Raw genomic sequence first — 16995 nt, 5'->3', positions numbered from 1 at the left:
GACTTTTTTTCCGTTTATGACACGGAAGAGGAGTTTATAGCGACCTGCTTTCTAGATACCGGCGAAACCGTTGCCATCTTACGCTCAAATCCTAATAGATTCAAATTATGAGTTAAGTCTGGTCAACAGCCTTGCCTATGTGGATACACCGGTTTCTGTCAGGTCACCGAAGTTAAGCACCGTCTGGCGTAGCCGTACTTGGACAGGTGACCATCCGGCAACACCATGCGTTGTTGACTAATTCCCTTTGGCTTTACGGAGGGGGACAGGAGGGATTGTGGCGTGAAGGCCCTCATCGCCTGTCTTTGCGCCAGTGTCCTGGATTACATTCCGAACCTCTCCGCAGTGTTCCATGAAGTGAGGGCATGCGAAACGTTGGGCGACGCTAAACTCGGCGCCCGCTTAGTGTTCTTCGAGAGGAGTAAGCTATGCGCCGGCACTGCGTTTCATCCTCTCCCGCCTCTCAACGTGTGCAATGCGAATATGACACTACATTCTACACACCGACATTACAATCACTTCACTTCAGAGATACACTTACCCACACGACTACAGTACTTCGTGAATGAAACATGCCTGCAGGTGCTAAGGATAGGAAAAACCTTTCCAAATAGGTGACTGAACCTGCCCTTCGGGGTCTCCCAGCCATTCATGGCACACGAGTTTACTTGCTAATACACGGTAGAAACAATCAAACGCTTCTGCAGAGTAACGAAATATATGTACTATCCTCAAATCATCATTTTTTTCCGAACTAACTCGCACACACAAGACTAAATTGTAGTTTCTCTTGAAACTCTAGCTTAACTGTGAGTTTTTTTAAATTTATTTACACGTCAAGTTCCGTAGAACCAATTTGAGGAGCACATCTCCAAAGTCATGGAACGTGTCAGTACATGAAATTACAACATAAAACTAATAATAGATAAAAATAAGTGTTTATGAACCCGAAAAAGTAAGTCCATAAGTTTAAGTACACGCAATCAACAATACAATCAGAATAAGCTTAATTTTTCAAGGAACTCCTCGACAGAATAGGAGTGACCCATGAAGAAACTCTTCAGTTTCGATTTGAAAGCGCGTGGATTACTGCTAAGATTTTTGAATTCGAGTGGTAGCTTATTGAAAATGAATGCAGCACATCTTTTTGCACAAGAGTTTGTAAGTAGGCTGTTTATGTTTTCTCTATGTAAGTAGGCTGTTTATGTTTTCTTATTGGCAACGTTACGTAGCGCTCAATATGAAAATCACTGGCTGTGCTGTGTGCAGTCTGTGGCTAGTTTACATTGTTGTCTGCCATTGTAGTGTTGGGCAGTGGCAGCTGGATGTGAACAGCGCGTAGCGTTGCGCAGTTGGAGCTGAGCCGCCAGCAGTGGTGGATGTGGGGAGAGAGATGGCGGAGTTTTGAAATTTGTCATGAACTGCTATATTTATATATGATGATATCAAGGTAAATACATTGTTTGTTCTCTATTAATATCTTTCATTTGCTAACTATCCCTATCAGTAGTTAGTGCCTTCCATAGTTTGAATCTTTTATTTAGCTGGCAGTAGTGGCGCTCGCTGTATTGCAGTAGCTTGAGCAGCGAAGATTTTTGTGAGGTAAGTGATTTGTGAAAGGTATAGTTTAATGTTAGTCAGGGCCATTCTTTTGTAGGGAATTTTGAAAGTCAGATTGCGTTGCGCTAACAAAATATTGTGTGTCAGTTTAAGCACAGTCATGTATAATTGTTCAAAGGGGACGTTTCATATGGCGACCCTGCAAGTCCGATCCAGATGCAGGTTTGATTTCTACCTAGTATTAACCGAGTGAAAGCTGCTTGTTCTTGGGAATAAGCTAATATTGTTAACAAGAAATGACAGTAAGGAATATATACACTCCTGGAAATTGAAATAAGAACACCGTGAATTCATTGTCCCAGGAAGGGGAAACTTTATTGACACATTCCTGGGGTCAGATACATCACATGATCACACTGACAGAACCACAGGCACATAGACACAGGCAACAGAGCATGCACAATGTCGGCACTAGTACAGTGTATATCCACCTTTCGCAGCAATGCAGGCTGCTATTCTCCCATGGAGACGATCGTAGAGATGCTGGATGTAGTCCTGTGGAACGGCTTGCCATGCCATTTCCACCTGGCGCCTCAGTTGGACCAGCGTTTGTGCTGGACGTGCAGACCACGTGAGACGACGCTTCATCCAGTCCCAAACATGCTCAATGGGGGACAGATCCGGAGATCTTGCTGGCCAGGGTAGTTGACTGACACCTTCTAGAGCACGTTGAGTGGCACGGGATACATGCGGACGTGCATTGTCCTGTTGGAACAGCAAGTTCCCTTGCCGGTCTAGGAATGGTAGAACGATGGGTTCGATGACGGTTTGGATGTACCCTGCACTATTCAGTGTCCCCTCGACGATCACCAGTGGTGTACGGCCAGTGTAGGAGATCGCTCCCCACACCATGACGCCGGGTGTTGGCCCTGTGTGCCTCGGTCGTATGCAGTCCTGATTGTGGCGCTCACCTGCACGGTGCCAAACACGCATACGACCATCATTGGCACCAAGGCAGAAGCGACTCTCATCGCTGAAGACGACACGTCTCCATTCGTCCCTCCATTCACGCCTGTCGCGACACCACTGGAGGCGGGCTGCACGATGTTGGGGCGTGAGCGGAAGACGGCCTAACAGTGTGCGGGACCGTAGCCCAGCTTCATGGAGACGGTTGCGAATGGTCCTCGCCGATACCCCAGGAGCAACAGTGTCCCTAATTTGCTGGGAAGTGGCGGTGCGGTCCCCTACGGCACTGCGTAGGATCCTACGGTCTTGGCGTGCATCCGTGCGTCGCTGCGGTCCGGTCCCAGGTCGACGGGCACGTGCACCTTCCGCCGACCACTGGCGACAACATCGATGTACTGTGGAGACCTCACGCCCCACGTGTTGAGCAATTCGGCGGTACGTCCACCCGGCCTCCCGCATGCCCACTATACGCCCTCGCTCAAAGTCCGTCAACTGCACATACGGTTCACGTCCACGCTGTCGCGGCATGCTACCAGTGTTAAAGACTGCGATGGAGCTCCGTATGCCACGGCAAACTGGCTGACACTGACGGCGGCGGTGCACAAATGCTGCGCAGCTAGCGCCATTCGACGGCCAACACCGTGGTTCCTGGTGTGTCCACTGTGCCGTGCGTGTGATCATTGCTTGTACAGCCCTCTCGCAGTGTCCGGAGCAAGTATGGTGTGTCTGACACACCGGTGCCAATGTGTTCTTTTTTCCATTTCCAGGAGTGTATATTGAGATTCCAATGTCAAAATACCCAGACTCGTGAACACGGGTCGACAAGAGGTTCGTGAACTTACACTCCTTATTGCCTGAAGCGCCCGTTTCTGAGTCAAGAATATCCTTTTAGAATGGGAAGAGTTACCCAAAAAATAATACCATGCGACATAAGCGAATGAAAATAAGCAAAGTAGACTAATTTTCGTGTCGTACAATCACTCATTTCTGATACCGTTCGAATAGTAAAGATGGCAGTATTAAGTCTTTGAACAAGATTCTCAGCCGGCCGGAGTAGCCGCGCGATTCTCGGCGCTACAGTCTGGAACCGCGCGCCCGCTACGGTCGCAGGTTCGAATCCTGCCTCGGGCATGGTCGTGTGTGATGTTTTTAGGTTAGATAGGTTTAAGTAGTTCTAAGTTCTAGGGGACAGATGACCTCAGCAGTCAAGTCCCACAGTGCTCACAGCCATTTGAACAAGATTCTCAACGTGGGCTTTCCACGACAGCTTACTATCTATCTGAACACCTAGAAATTTGAACTATTCAGTTTCCCTAATCGTATGCTCGTTCTGTGAAATTAAAACGTCAAGTTTTGTTGAATTGTGAGTTAGAATCTGTTAAAACTAAGTCTTAGTGTGATTTAGTGTTAGTTTATTTTCTAGAAGCTATGAACTTAGGTCATGTGCTCCACTATTTGAAACCGAGCCAGTGTTGCACACGATATCCTTTACTACCAAACTAGTGTCATCAGCAAACAGAAATATTTTAGAGTTACCCGTAATACTAGAGGGAATATCATTTATATAAATAAGGAACAGGAGTGGCCTGAAAACTGATCCCTGGGGCACCCCCCACCTGACTGTATCCCACTCAGACCCCACATCACAGCCGTTATCAACATTGTGAATAATGACCTTTTGCTGCCTGTTGCTAAACTAAGAGGTGAACCAATTGTGAGCTACTCCCCATATTCTGTAATAGGCCAACTTCTGGAGCAATATTGTGAGATTAACACAGTCAAATGCCTTTGTTAAATCAAAAAATACGCCAAGCGTACCAAACTTTTTGTTTAGCCCATCCAGTACCTCACAGGGAAAAGAGAATATAGCATTTTCAGTTGTCAAACGACTTCTAAAGCCGAACTGTACATTTGATAGCAAATCGTATGATATAAAATGATCAATTATCCTTACATACACAGCCTTTTCAATAACTTCTGCAAACACTGATGGCATAGAAATAGGTCTAAAATTATATACATTATCCCTTTTTATAAAGCGGTAACAAATTATGTATACTGAGTGTGTTACCGCTGTTTGATATGCGACTTATGAGAGAAGCTTTCAAAAGGTCGGTAGTAAAAAAAAAAAAAAAAATGAGTTTCCTTTCTAACTAATATTTTAATGTAAAAGGAAAAGAAGATTCGGTTTAGTGACAATGTCACTATAGACTGAGCTCATACTCAGAGTGAACAAGATTACGTGGGTGATGAACCATGTCTTTTTCCTCCTATTTGCCGTTAACATGTTATGGAAACCGTACAAAATATGAATCCGGATGGCTAAACGTGCATTTTAAAACCTCTCCAGGTGGTTTTGAGTTCAGTATCTCGACCACTGCACCACTGCGGTACTTCGCTCCGAGAATATTTTAGCTGGAATGGACGCTGGCAAAACCCGAAAGAGACGCTACACATATGATTTAGTATGGCATAGCATTGATATTCGTAAGCGGATTCGATATTTAATCATAGCGATTCGATGTTGTAAATTAAACTTGAGATACGGATTTGAACCTAAAATTTAGCGCAATGCAGCAGTGCTAAACAGTGTAAACACCTAACCGTTCAGTATTGTCTGCGAGTGCTCACTTTGCGATTGGCCACGCAGAACGGTAGAGGTACGTAGTCCGTGTTGGGTATTTTATCCGTAGAAAAATGTTAAATTTTTGTGACTGGTTGTGTACCAATAGTTCAACGTGATACTTCATTATAGGAACAATAAATACGAAGCAAAAATTACTGCTAAGACTCATGATTGCGTAGTCTGATGATCTGCAATACAAAACAGCTGGTATCATTCTCCCTACTGCATGAGTTCCGCCGTTGTCAAGACTGCGGAAAGCTCACAATTACTATGATAATACATTAAATGCCTTACGTTTCTGTCCACAGTAGCAAAAAATGACATATTGTCTAAAGTTTGCCGGCCGGTGTGGCCGAGCGGTTCTAGACGCTACAGTCTGGAACCGCGCGACCGCTACGGTCGCAGGTTCGAATCCTGCCTCGTGCATACATGTGTGTGATGTCCTTAGGTTAATTAGGTTTAAGTAGTTCTAAGTTCTAGGGGATTGATGACCTCAGAAGTTAGGTCTCATAGTTCTCAGAGCAATTTGAACCATTTTTTGTCTAAACTTAAAACTGAAAATGTTATCGTGCTTGCCTGTAGCAATCAAATTTCGAATCAACTGGCTTACTATTGACCGGAAATGGTAATTAAATTTTGTGCACATATCTGGTGGTACACTAACGTTTTCGGATTCCTACTGAAGTCATTTCCTTCCATAAACTGTCGTATGAAAATCAGGCTCCGTTTCACAAGTCCCAGCGACGTAACAATAATTACCGTGTTACTTTCTTTTGTGCCTCGGATGATAGGAGGCTGACTGTACAGCAAAGGAAATGAGATTCATTTTGTTGAACATTTAAATACGAGCAGGAATATTTAGTGATCATAACTGCGGTGAGCGATCGCCACAGTCGGACTGCTATTTCAATGTTCCGCAGTCTCCAAGTGGCTGCAGGCCGCCTCCTGCGCATACTTGCTTCCGTGAACTCCGGAGTGCCACAGTGGGCTACGTGGCGCCGCATTCCTCGCATATCTGGCACTGGGAGGCCGCTGCGTGCTGGCGTCTGGCGTGTCCCGAGTTGGCTGAACCGCCTCCCGTCGTCTTCTGGGGAACACCTGGCCTCGTAGGTCACCGAAAGGCACTAGGGAACACAGCAGCTCCGGTCTCAACAAGTGTGCAAAACCTCCACTCAAACACGAACTATACAATGCCTGAAGATACTGGAATGTCTCACATAAGTTATATAATGGTAAGACAGAGATTCAGGAACCAGGTTTTAAATTGTAAGGCATTTCCAGGGGCAGATGTGGACTCTGACCGCAATCTATTGGTTATGAACTGTAGATTAAAACTGAAGAAACTGTAAAAAGGTAGGAATTTGAGTAGATGGGACCTGGATAAACAGAAAGAACCAGAGGTTGTAGAGAGCTTCAGGGAGAGCATTAAGCAACGACTGACAAGAATGGGGGAAAGAAATGCGGTAGAAGAAGAATGGGTAGCTCTGAGAGAAGAAATGGTGAAGATAGCAGAGGATCAAGTAGGTAAAAAGACGAGGGCTAGTAGAAATCCTTGGGTAACAGAAGTTATATAGAATTTAATTGATGAAAGGAGAAAATATAAAAATGCAGTAAATGAAGCAGGCAAAAAGGAATACAAATGTCTCAAAAATGAGATCGACAGGAAGTGCAAAATGGCTAAGCAGGGATGGCTAGAGGACAAATGTAAGGATGTAGAGGCGTATACCGCTAGGGGTAAGATAGATACTGCCTGCAGGAAAATTAAATACACCTTTGGGGAAAAGAGAACCACTTGGATGAATATCAAGAGCTCAGATGGAAACCCAGTTCTAAGCAAAAAAGAGAAAGCAGAAAGGTGGAAGGAGTATGCTGAGGGTCTATACAAGGGCGATGTTCTTGAGAACAATATTATGAAAATGGAAGCGCATGTAGACGAAGTTGAAATATGAGATATGATACTGCGTGAAGAGTTTGACAGAGCACTGAAAGACCTAAGTCGAAACAAGGTCCCGGGAATAGACAACATTCCATTAGAATTACCGACGGCCTTGGGAGAGCCAGCCCTGAGAAAACTCTACCATCTAGTGAGCAAGATGTATGAGACAAGCGAAATACCCTCACACTTCAAGAAGAATATAATAATTCCAACCACAAATAAAGTAGGTGTTGACAAATGTGAAAATAACCGAACTATCAGTTTAATAAGTCACAGCTGCAAAATACTAACGCGAATTCTTTACAGACGAATGGAAAAACTGATAGAAGCCGACCTCGAGGAAGGTCAGTTTGGATTCCGTAGAAATGTTGGAACACGTGAGGCAATACTGACCCTACGAATTATCTTAGAAGAAAGATTAAGGAAAGGCAAACCTACATTTCTAGCATTTGTAGACTTAGAGAAAGCTTTTGACAATGTTGACTGGAATACTCTCTTTCAAATACTAAAGGTGGCAGGGGTAAAATACCGGGAGCGAAAGGCTAGTTACAATTTGTACAGAAACCAGATGGCAGTTATAAGAGACGAGGAGCATGAAAGGGAAGCAGTGGTTGGGAAGGGAGTGAGACAGGGTTGTAGCCTGTCCCCGATGTTATTCAATCTGTATATTGAGCAAGCAGTAAAGTAAACAAAAGAAAAATTCGGAGTAGGTATTAAAATCCATGGAGAAGAAATAAAAACTTTGAAGTCTGCCGATGACATTGTAATTCTGTCAGAGACAGCAAAGGACCTGGAAGATGAGCTGAACGGAATGGACTGAGTCTTGAAAGGAGGATATAAGATGAACATCAACAAAAGTAAAACGCGGATAATGGAATGTAGTCGAATTAAGTCGGGTGATGCTGAGTGTATTAGAATAGGAAATGAGGCGCTTAAAGTAGTAAATGAATTTTTCTATTTGTGGAGCAAAATAACTGATGATGGTCGAAGTACAGAGGATATAAAATGCAGACTGACAATGGCAAGGAAAGCGTTTCTGAAGAAGAGAAATTTGTTAACATCGAGTATAGATTTAAGTGTTAGCAAGTCATTTCTGAAAATATTTGTATACAGGAAGTTACAAAAAGGTACGGCCAAACTTTCAGGAAACATTCCTCACACACAAAGAAAGAAAATATGTTACGCGGACATGTGTCCGGAAACGCTTACTTTCCGTGTTAGAGCTCATTTTATTACTTCTCTGCAAATCACATTAATCATGGAATGGAATCACACAGCAACAGAACGTACCAGCGTGACTTCAAACACTTTGTTACAGGAAATGTTCAAAATGTCCTCCGTTAGCGAGGATACATGCATCCACCCTCCGTCGCATGGAATCCCTGATGCGCTGATGCAGCCCTGGAGAATGGCGTATTGTATCACAGCCGTCCACAATACGAGCACGAAGAGTCTCTACATTTGGTACCGGGGTTGCGTAGACAAGAGCTTTCAAATGCCCCCATAAATGAAAGTCAAGAGGATTGAGGTCAGGAGAGCGTGGAGGCCATGGAATTGGTCCGCCTCTACCAATCCATCGGTCACCGAATCTGTTGTTGAGAAGCGCACGAACACTTGGACTGAAATGTGCAGGAGCTACATCGTGCATGAACCACATGTGTCGTACTTGTAAAGGCACATGTTCTAGCAGCACAGATAGAGTATCCCGTATGAAATCATGGCGGTGAATCGAGGAAGTACAGTAAATACTGACGAAACTAAAATGAGCTCTAACATGGAAATTAAGCGTTTCCGGACACATGTCCACATAACATCTATTCTTTATTTGTGTGTGAGGAATGTTTCCTGAAAGTTTGGCCGTACCTTTTTGTAACAACCTGTAGAGTGTAGCCATGTATGGAAGTGAAACGTGGACGATAAATAGTTTGGACAAGAAGAGAATAGAAGCTTTCGAAATGTGGTGCTACAGGAGAATGCTGAGGATTAGATGGGTTGATCACATAACTAATGGGGAGGTATTGAATAGAATTGGGGAGAAGAGAAATTTGTGGCACAACTTGACTAGAAGGAGGGATCGGTTGGTCGAGCATATTCTGAGGCATCGAGGGATCACCAAATTAGTACTGGAGGGCAGGGTGGAGGGTAAAAATCGTAGAGGGAGACCAAGAGATGAATACACTAAGCAGATTCAGAAGGATGTAGGTTGTGGTAGGTACTGGGAGATAGAGAAGCTTGCACAGGACAGAGTAGCATGGAGAGCTGCATTAAACCAGTCTCTGGACTGATGACCACCACAACAACAACAGCAACATCAATGCCTGAAAGTTATTGGACAGTTGTATTAGGACGTTTCTTCAAGATCACTATGCAGTAATAGCATGAAACGTAGTGACCACTGCCCACCGTGAGACTGAATGCCGTCTAGTGACTTTGCGAGCAAGTGTCGCGGAGTGTAGACGAATGTGGAACCATTCTACTGATGATGCGGGACGCAAATGGAAAAGATCTACCGACTTAAGCGACTTTGGCAAAGGGCAGGTTGTTACGACCCGGCGGTTGGGAGCGAGCATCTCGCAAACGGCGAAGTTTACTGGCTGTTCGCTTGCTATTGTAATGATAATCTATCGAAAGTGCATGAAGGTCGGTGAAACCATGAGTAGGTGACATGGTGGTGGATTTCCACGTCTCTGCTTTGTTAAGTGGAATAGGTAGCGGTTTGTGTCTAATCCGATGACACTGTACAGGCACAAGTGTTCCGGAGCAAACCGTTCAGCGCCTTCTCTTGAACATCGGACTCCGTGACGGACTATCAGTTCATGTTCCCATGTCGATCCAACGACATTGTCAGTTATGACTGCAGCGGGGCGCGATCACTGGCATTAGATCGTAGGTCAATAGAAACGTGTAACTTGGACAGATTAATAACGCTTCCTATTGTAGCAGCTCGATGGCCGTCTCGGGATACTGCGTCTTCCAGGCGAACAATGCTTTACACACTGACCACGCTACGGACGCAAGGCTCTGGGAAAGCATTATCATGTTTAGTGGACAGTCACTTGGGCTTGCATGGGAACTGTGGTGGTAACTGAAGTGAACCCTAACATCTCTAAACTATGTGGACCTTATTGGGGACCACCTGCATTGCTTCATGCTCGACGTCTTCCCCGACAGCGATGATGTCATCCAGCCGGGTAAGTGAAAAGTTGATCAAAAATGCACGTCTTCTGATTTGTAACAACATATGATACACAAAACTCCAGTTTTCCTTGACAATATAAATTCTTAATGATCAGTGTTTTATAAAGGATTGTTTAAGTTATAAAATCTTACAAACTAATTTTGTTATCTATATGTATTTTACGATTCATGGAAATACTTATATAACATGAACCTTCGTTTAAAAATTTACAGCGGCAGGGATTCGATGCCTGACCACACACTCGTATGTGAGCAATCTACCTCAGATCTTCAAGGCCCCTCCAAGAAATATCCTCACTTCAGGGTGCTAAGGACACTCGATAAATTTCAAAGTCGATTTTCTCGAGAATTTTTAAGAGTTGCATCGAAATACTTTGAAGGATTGATGTCTGAGTTCCAAATTTCACTTATCATAAATATATAAAGAAACACAATAATGCAACTGCTGTGTCGTCTTCTTGCAAGCCGGTGGCGAAAGAGGACGTGAGGATATTCAAAATCTCGTACAGCGCATATGCGCTGTAGCTTACGTGGGTCTGTAGTGTACGAGTTTGAGGTTGTTCCCCGACTTGAAAGTATTCAAGTCTCCAACATCAAACGGTTCTTTTAGGCTACCCCAACGACACTGTGGTACCTTATATATAATTACCTTTTTGACATTGTAGGCATATAGTGCATGACAAAGCTGTACTTTCAACAATAATGGATTGAATCTACAAATACACGCCTAAAGCTGTAGTACAGTGTATGGTGGAGAATACGTCGAACCAACGATATTGATTTTCTTTCCTTTTCCATTTGAGTACCAGGAGGAGACCAAATGACTATGTGCACGATCACTTTTATGTTACTCTCATAATCCCTGCACGGGAAATACGATGGCAGCAAAATGACGTCACTGTCTTCTTCGAATACAGCTTCTCTAAATTTACCCATCAGGTTTTAGCGAGAGCTGCATCTTGTTTCTTCCAGGAGTTCCCATGTAAGTTCAACGAACATTTCCGCTACACTTTGATATCGCCCATATCGACCTGCTTTGGTCTCTTCTCTGACTACGTTCGATGTCTGATGTCATGTTTACTTGATAAAATTCCAAATATTGGAACAATGCTACAGAATTGGTCGCACAAGGATCTGTATGCGATTTCCTTTTGCAGATATATTGCATTTTCGAAGAATCCGTAGAACAAGTCGTCCATTCGCCCTCACTAATACTGATTTTAGGTGATCATTCCATTTCATGTCGCTTCTTAGTATTACCCCCGAATATTTAAATCATGCAATGTGTTCAAGATGTTCACCAATAATCTGTCTGATACTGTTTTTTTTTTCTTTTTGTTGCACGAATTATCTTACAATTAACCACATTTTATAAGAACTAGCATTCATTACAACAGTTAAAAATTTATGCAAGTGTTTCTGCAATTTCTTACGATGTCCAACGTTGATGCATTGCTGTACGCAACAGCGTCATCAACGAAAGAGGTCATGGTGCTGCTAATTCTGACTCATAAATCGTTTTTATAAATTCAATACATTATAGGGCCAGTTGTGTTACCTGTGGGCACACAAGATTTTAGTTTCGTGTCTCTGCAACATTCGCCGCCCAGTATAACATACTGGTTTCTGTAAGTCAAATGTTCCGCAAACCTATCACATACATATTGTAGAGTGGTGCTTAAGATAGGTAAATAAATTAGTGAAATCAATGTGAAGTGAAGTAGAAATTAGAAAATAAATGCAAAACTTAGTTTAGTTTAGAAGAGTTACACACTGGCAAACAGCGGAAAGAGCAGCAGTGGCAACGGCCGGCGCTTGCAAGTCAGCACGTTCAGGAGAAGCCATCGTCCTCCCCACATAAGCGGAAGCTGTCGATTCAGCCGTCAGGGCATAGCCCGACCAGCTCACGTGTTTCTCAATTGTCACATGTGATCAAACGCCCTCGCTTACATTCCAAGAGCCAATAACTGACGTTAAGAAGATTCTTCGAGAAGCTTTTCAATGTGACAGAAGAGGCAATGACCGTGAAGTCGTTCACCTCCAGTGAACTGAAGTGAATAAATACGTGAGACACAGTGGGCCCGACAGTAGTTTTCAGTTCAGTTTCGGTGCTGAAGACCGTCATGCAGGAAGAGACAACATCGTACACAGAAGCACCAAGTCCGCCACTGTAATGGAATAGCAAGCAGCAGCCTCGCCACCAGAAGACAGAAGTTAGGAGGTATTTGAAGTCTGATCTTTACGTACCCGGGTGACTCGTGAGGACGGGAAGGAGACGGCTTCGCATCAGCAGTCACCTGTGAGCTGGTGATGAAGATCTGACAGCCGAAGACTGGCAAGCTGGAGTCCGTTGTTCGAGTCCGGGACACTGGCCTTCCCCCGCAGCGCCTCTCCGCTGGCCGACGTACAACACTGACACACGCGGCCGCTTAGAGAAGAGAAACACTGTTACTCCACATCCAAGGTATCACCATCCGATTCACGACTTCGTTCTCAATGATTAAACGGGCCACCTCACGATGCGTCTCCAGTCAACTGGGCGAAACAGCGATACGAGATACACACCGTCAGGCGTAATCAGACGCCGCCGCTCACGCAGCTGAAGGCTTCACAAACGACACAGCTGCCGTTCTCCCAGCCGGAACAATCCAGTAAAGAAATCATTGTACAATCTTTCAATAAAAGTTATCTTATGTAAAAATGCTGTTTTATTCTACCTAATACCCAAGCCAAGGAAGAACCCACCCTGCCCACATGTTGTTAAGAGGGAAAAAGTTATTTATGTAGTGTTTTTCACCATGACATAATGCTTTAGAATCAAATGCTCTTTGCAGTAATGGTCATCCTGACAATTGACTAGCATCAAAAGAGGTTACCCAGTTACAATATGATCGTATTTTTGTTCGTGGTCCACGATGTTTTACAGTGTCGAAAACCTTTAGGAACTAGGTACTTCCAATGTGTTAGTATCGGCAGAGGATACGAGTTAACGGAGGTTGTTACGCCACAGGCGTCTGGGGCGTCTACAGCACGTCATCCGCCTGGAATCTTCTTGTCTTCAGTGACGAGTCGATCTTCGAACTGAGCCTCGATGACCAGCGAAAGTGTGTCTTGAGGCGCCTCGGACACCCGTGGGATACCAATCTGACTGTCGCTCGCTATATGCTCCGATAAGCAGGAGTGATGGTCTGTGGTGCCATTTCTTTTCGTAGCGTGACCCCTTCGGTTGTCATCCACGGTGCCCTTACATCACCGCGCTACGTCGACTATATTCTACGGCCCGCTTTTGTTGCCATTCGTGGGAAGCCATCCCGGGCTTACATGTCAGCAAGATAATGACCGTCCAGAAATAGCAAGAGTTTCTACTGCCTATCTTCGTGCTTGTCACACCCCACTTTGGCCAGCAAGGTTGAAAGATTTCTCCTCAATTGGAGCAGTGTCCCCCAACCAGCTTGGGATTTCGACGATCTAACGCGTCAACTGGGACAGAATTTGGAACGATATCCCTCAGGAGGACCTGCAACAACTCTGTCAGCCAGTGCCAAACCGATAACTGATTGCATAAGGGCCAGAGGTGGACCAACGCGTTACTGATTTGCTCAGTTTGCCAAGCTCGTTTTCTCTTGAATGAATCACCCAATCATTCTTACATTTTAATAATTTGTTGTCTGTACACGTACATCATGTCTAACGATTTACGTCTCTCTCAGATAATTATTTCATAGTGCGCCGCTTTCTCTTTTGTTCTTTACTCTCAGAATGTTTCTATATGGTACGGAAAGTGGCAGTTGATGTTAAATAATGAAAAGTGTGGAGTCATTCACATGAGTAATAAAAGTAATCCGCTAAATTCTGATTACACGATAAATCACACAACGATAAAAGCTGTCAATTCAACTAAATACCTGGGGATAGCAATTACGAGCATAACATAATAAATCTCGGATGAACAGCCTGGTGTGAGTGTACAAGGGACACAGTATTTCGGCAATCGACCTTGTTGCCATCATCATGTGTCCGTGGGGCCATATCGGGAAAAGTTGGACCCATTTTACGCAAACATCAAGTAAAACCGTCTTCTGCCCTCCAACTGACACCAGAGCACTTTTTGGCAGTTTTAAGGACGACCTTGGTTTACGTAAATCAGGGGTTTACAAAATAACGTGCCAATGAGGTAAAGAATGCATAGTTCAGACAATTCACACCACTAAAGACCGAAGCCGTGAACACCAACGGCACGCGAGACTGCAACAGACTAATACGTCTGTAATCGCCGAGCATTGCCTGTCAGAACTTCACGGCATGGATTATGACAAGACCAAGGTCCTAACACAGACTTCGAAATATTGGGACTGTATCATCAAAGAAGCTATAGAGATCAGAGTAAGAAAACCTGAACTCAATCGTGACAGCGGCTATTCCCTTAACCAAGTTTGGGAACCAGCCATTACCTGGATTAAGGAGAAGATAGAAATATCACAGAATGTACTGACTTCGAGGGCAGGGGGACGAACCTCCGAAACGCCGCCGGCAAACCTCCCTTGGCGCGGACCTACGAGGGAACGCCCAGACGCTGGGCCACAAGCCGGGCGTCGAACCCCGGCGCGGACGGCGGAGGGAGCGGGACGGGGAACCTGATATCTGTTTCACTCCTGCCGTTCCTTGGCAGTATATCAGCACACCTGATGATGGCAACAAGGTCGACTGGCGAGATATTGTGTCTCTTGTACACTCACACCTTGCTGTTCACCCGAGATTTATTTCGTCATGAAATACGCCTGGAGAAATTGAAGAATCACAATTACGCACATTTTAAATTTGAATGATCACATAGTAAATATTGTGGAGAAGGGGAATAAAAGACTGCCTTTATTGGTAAAACACTTATGAGATGAAAAAAAGCTACTAAAGTGACTGCCTAGACTACGCTTGTTCGTCCACCGCTGGAATACTGCTGTGCGATATCGCTCGTCACCAGATACGATTGGCGGAGGGCATCGAAAAAGTTCGGACAGGAGCAGCTCGTTTTGTACAACAGCGAAATAGGAGAGACAGGGTCACGCATACGATATGCGAATTGGGGTGGTAATCGTTAAAACAGTGGCGTTATTCCTAGCTGTGAGACCGTTTCAGGAAATTTTGATCACCAACTGTCTCCCCCGAATGCGAAAATATATTGTTGACGCCCACCTATGTAGAAAGAAATTATCATCATAATAAAGTAAGGGAAAGCGGAGATTTATTTTTCCCGCGTACTGTTCGAGGGTGGAACAGTAGAAGAATAGTGTAAGCGTGGTCCGATGAATCTTTGCCATGCACTTACGTATTAATTGCACAGTAGCCATGTAAACGTAGAAATCTAAGAAAACAGAATCTACCTTCTCACATACAACTGTTGTTTGCAAGATGTAGTATATGAATAAAGCAAGCAACTACCCCGTCATCCTGTTTCCGAAGCGTAAACACGACGGTGCTGTCGCCCTCACCAAGCCTACGAATGACATGTTGAAACGTGTGTGAATTCCTAAGGGAGCAAGCAAACTGCTGATGTCATCGGTCCCTAGACTTACACACTACTTAAACTAACTTATGCTAAGAACAACACACACACTCATGCACGAGGGAGGACTCGAACCTCCGTTCTTGGCTGTCTTTGAAAGAATTACAGTGCCATCAGTAAACCTCAAAGCTTTTATTTCTTCTCCCTGGACAAAAATTCTGACTTCATATTCTTCTTTTCTTTCCTTTACTGCTTGATCAAATACAGATTGAATAACTCGGGGTTAGCCTGTCTCACTCCCATCTCAGCCACTGCTTCCCTTTCATGCCCCTCGGCTCTTACAACTGCTGTCTGGTTTCTGTAGCAATTGTAAATAGCCCTGTATTCTACCCCTGCCACCTTCCGAATTTGAAGGAGAGTATTCCAGTCAACATTGTCAAAAGCATTCTGTAAGTCTACAAATGCTATAAACGTAGGTTCGCCATTCCTTAACTATCGTCATTTGAAGGAGAGTATTCCAGTCAACATTGTCAAAAGCATTCTCTAAGTCTACAAATGCTATAAACGTAGGTTTGCCATTACTTAACTATCGTCTAAGATAAGTCCTGGGGCCAGTATTGTTTCGTGTGTGGAATCCAAACTGTTCTTCCCCGAGGTCGGCCTCTACCAGTTTTTCCGTTGTTCTGTAGAGAAATCGTGGTAGTATTTTGCAACCATGACTTATCAAGCGGATAGTTCGATAGTATTGACACCCATCAGCACTGCTTTTTGGAATTGTAGTTAACTACATCCTTCTTGAAGTGTGAGGGTATTTCACCTGTCTCGTATACCTTACACACCAGATTGAAACGTTTAGTCATGGCTAGCTACCTATGCTCATTACTACACCCTGAATCAGCACCGGAATCTGGTAGATTTAGAAATCGAGCAGCATCAGCCTTAAACTTGCAGTTAATTTTCTAAATATCTTTCATAATCCGAACCAGTGGAATGTATTGAACAGACTTGAGGATTTTCAACTGAAAACTAATCTTCACGGTTAAAAGCATTTACTATTGTATCTGCTTTCGCTTTGTATCGTCGTTCGTAGGACACATAAGAAATTTAATTCCTTAGTTGTCTGCTGTGATTACTACAACGGTCGATTGCACAGAAAACCATTATTTTTCACTTAAGGGGTGTAGGACGTCAAACGGGCCGGCTTGGAGC

The sequence above is a fragment of the Schistocerca americana genome, chromosome 5 (assembly GCF_021461395.2).
Source record: "Schistocerca americana isolate TAMUIC-IGC-003095 chromosome 5, iqSchAmer2.1, whole genome shotgun sequence".
NCBI lineage: Eukaryota > Metazoa > Arthropoda > Insecta > Orthoptera > Acrididae > Schistocerca > Schistocerca americana.
Note: the sequence above shows the minus strand (reverse complement) of the source record.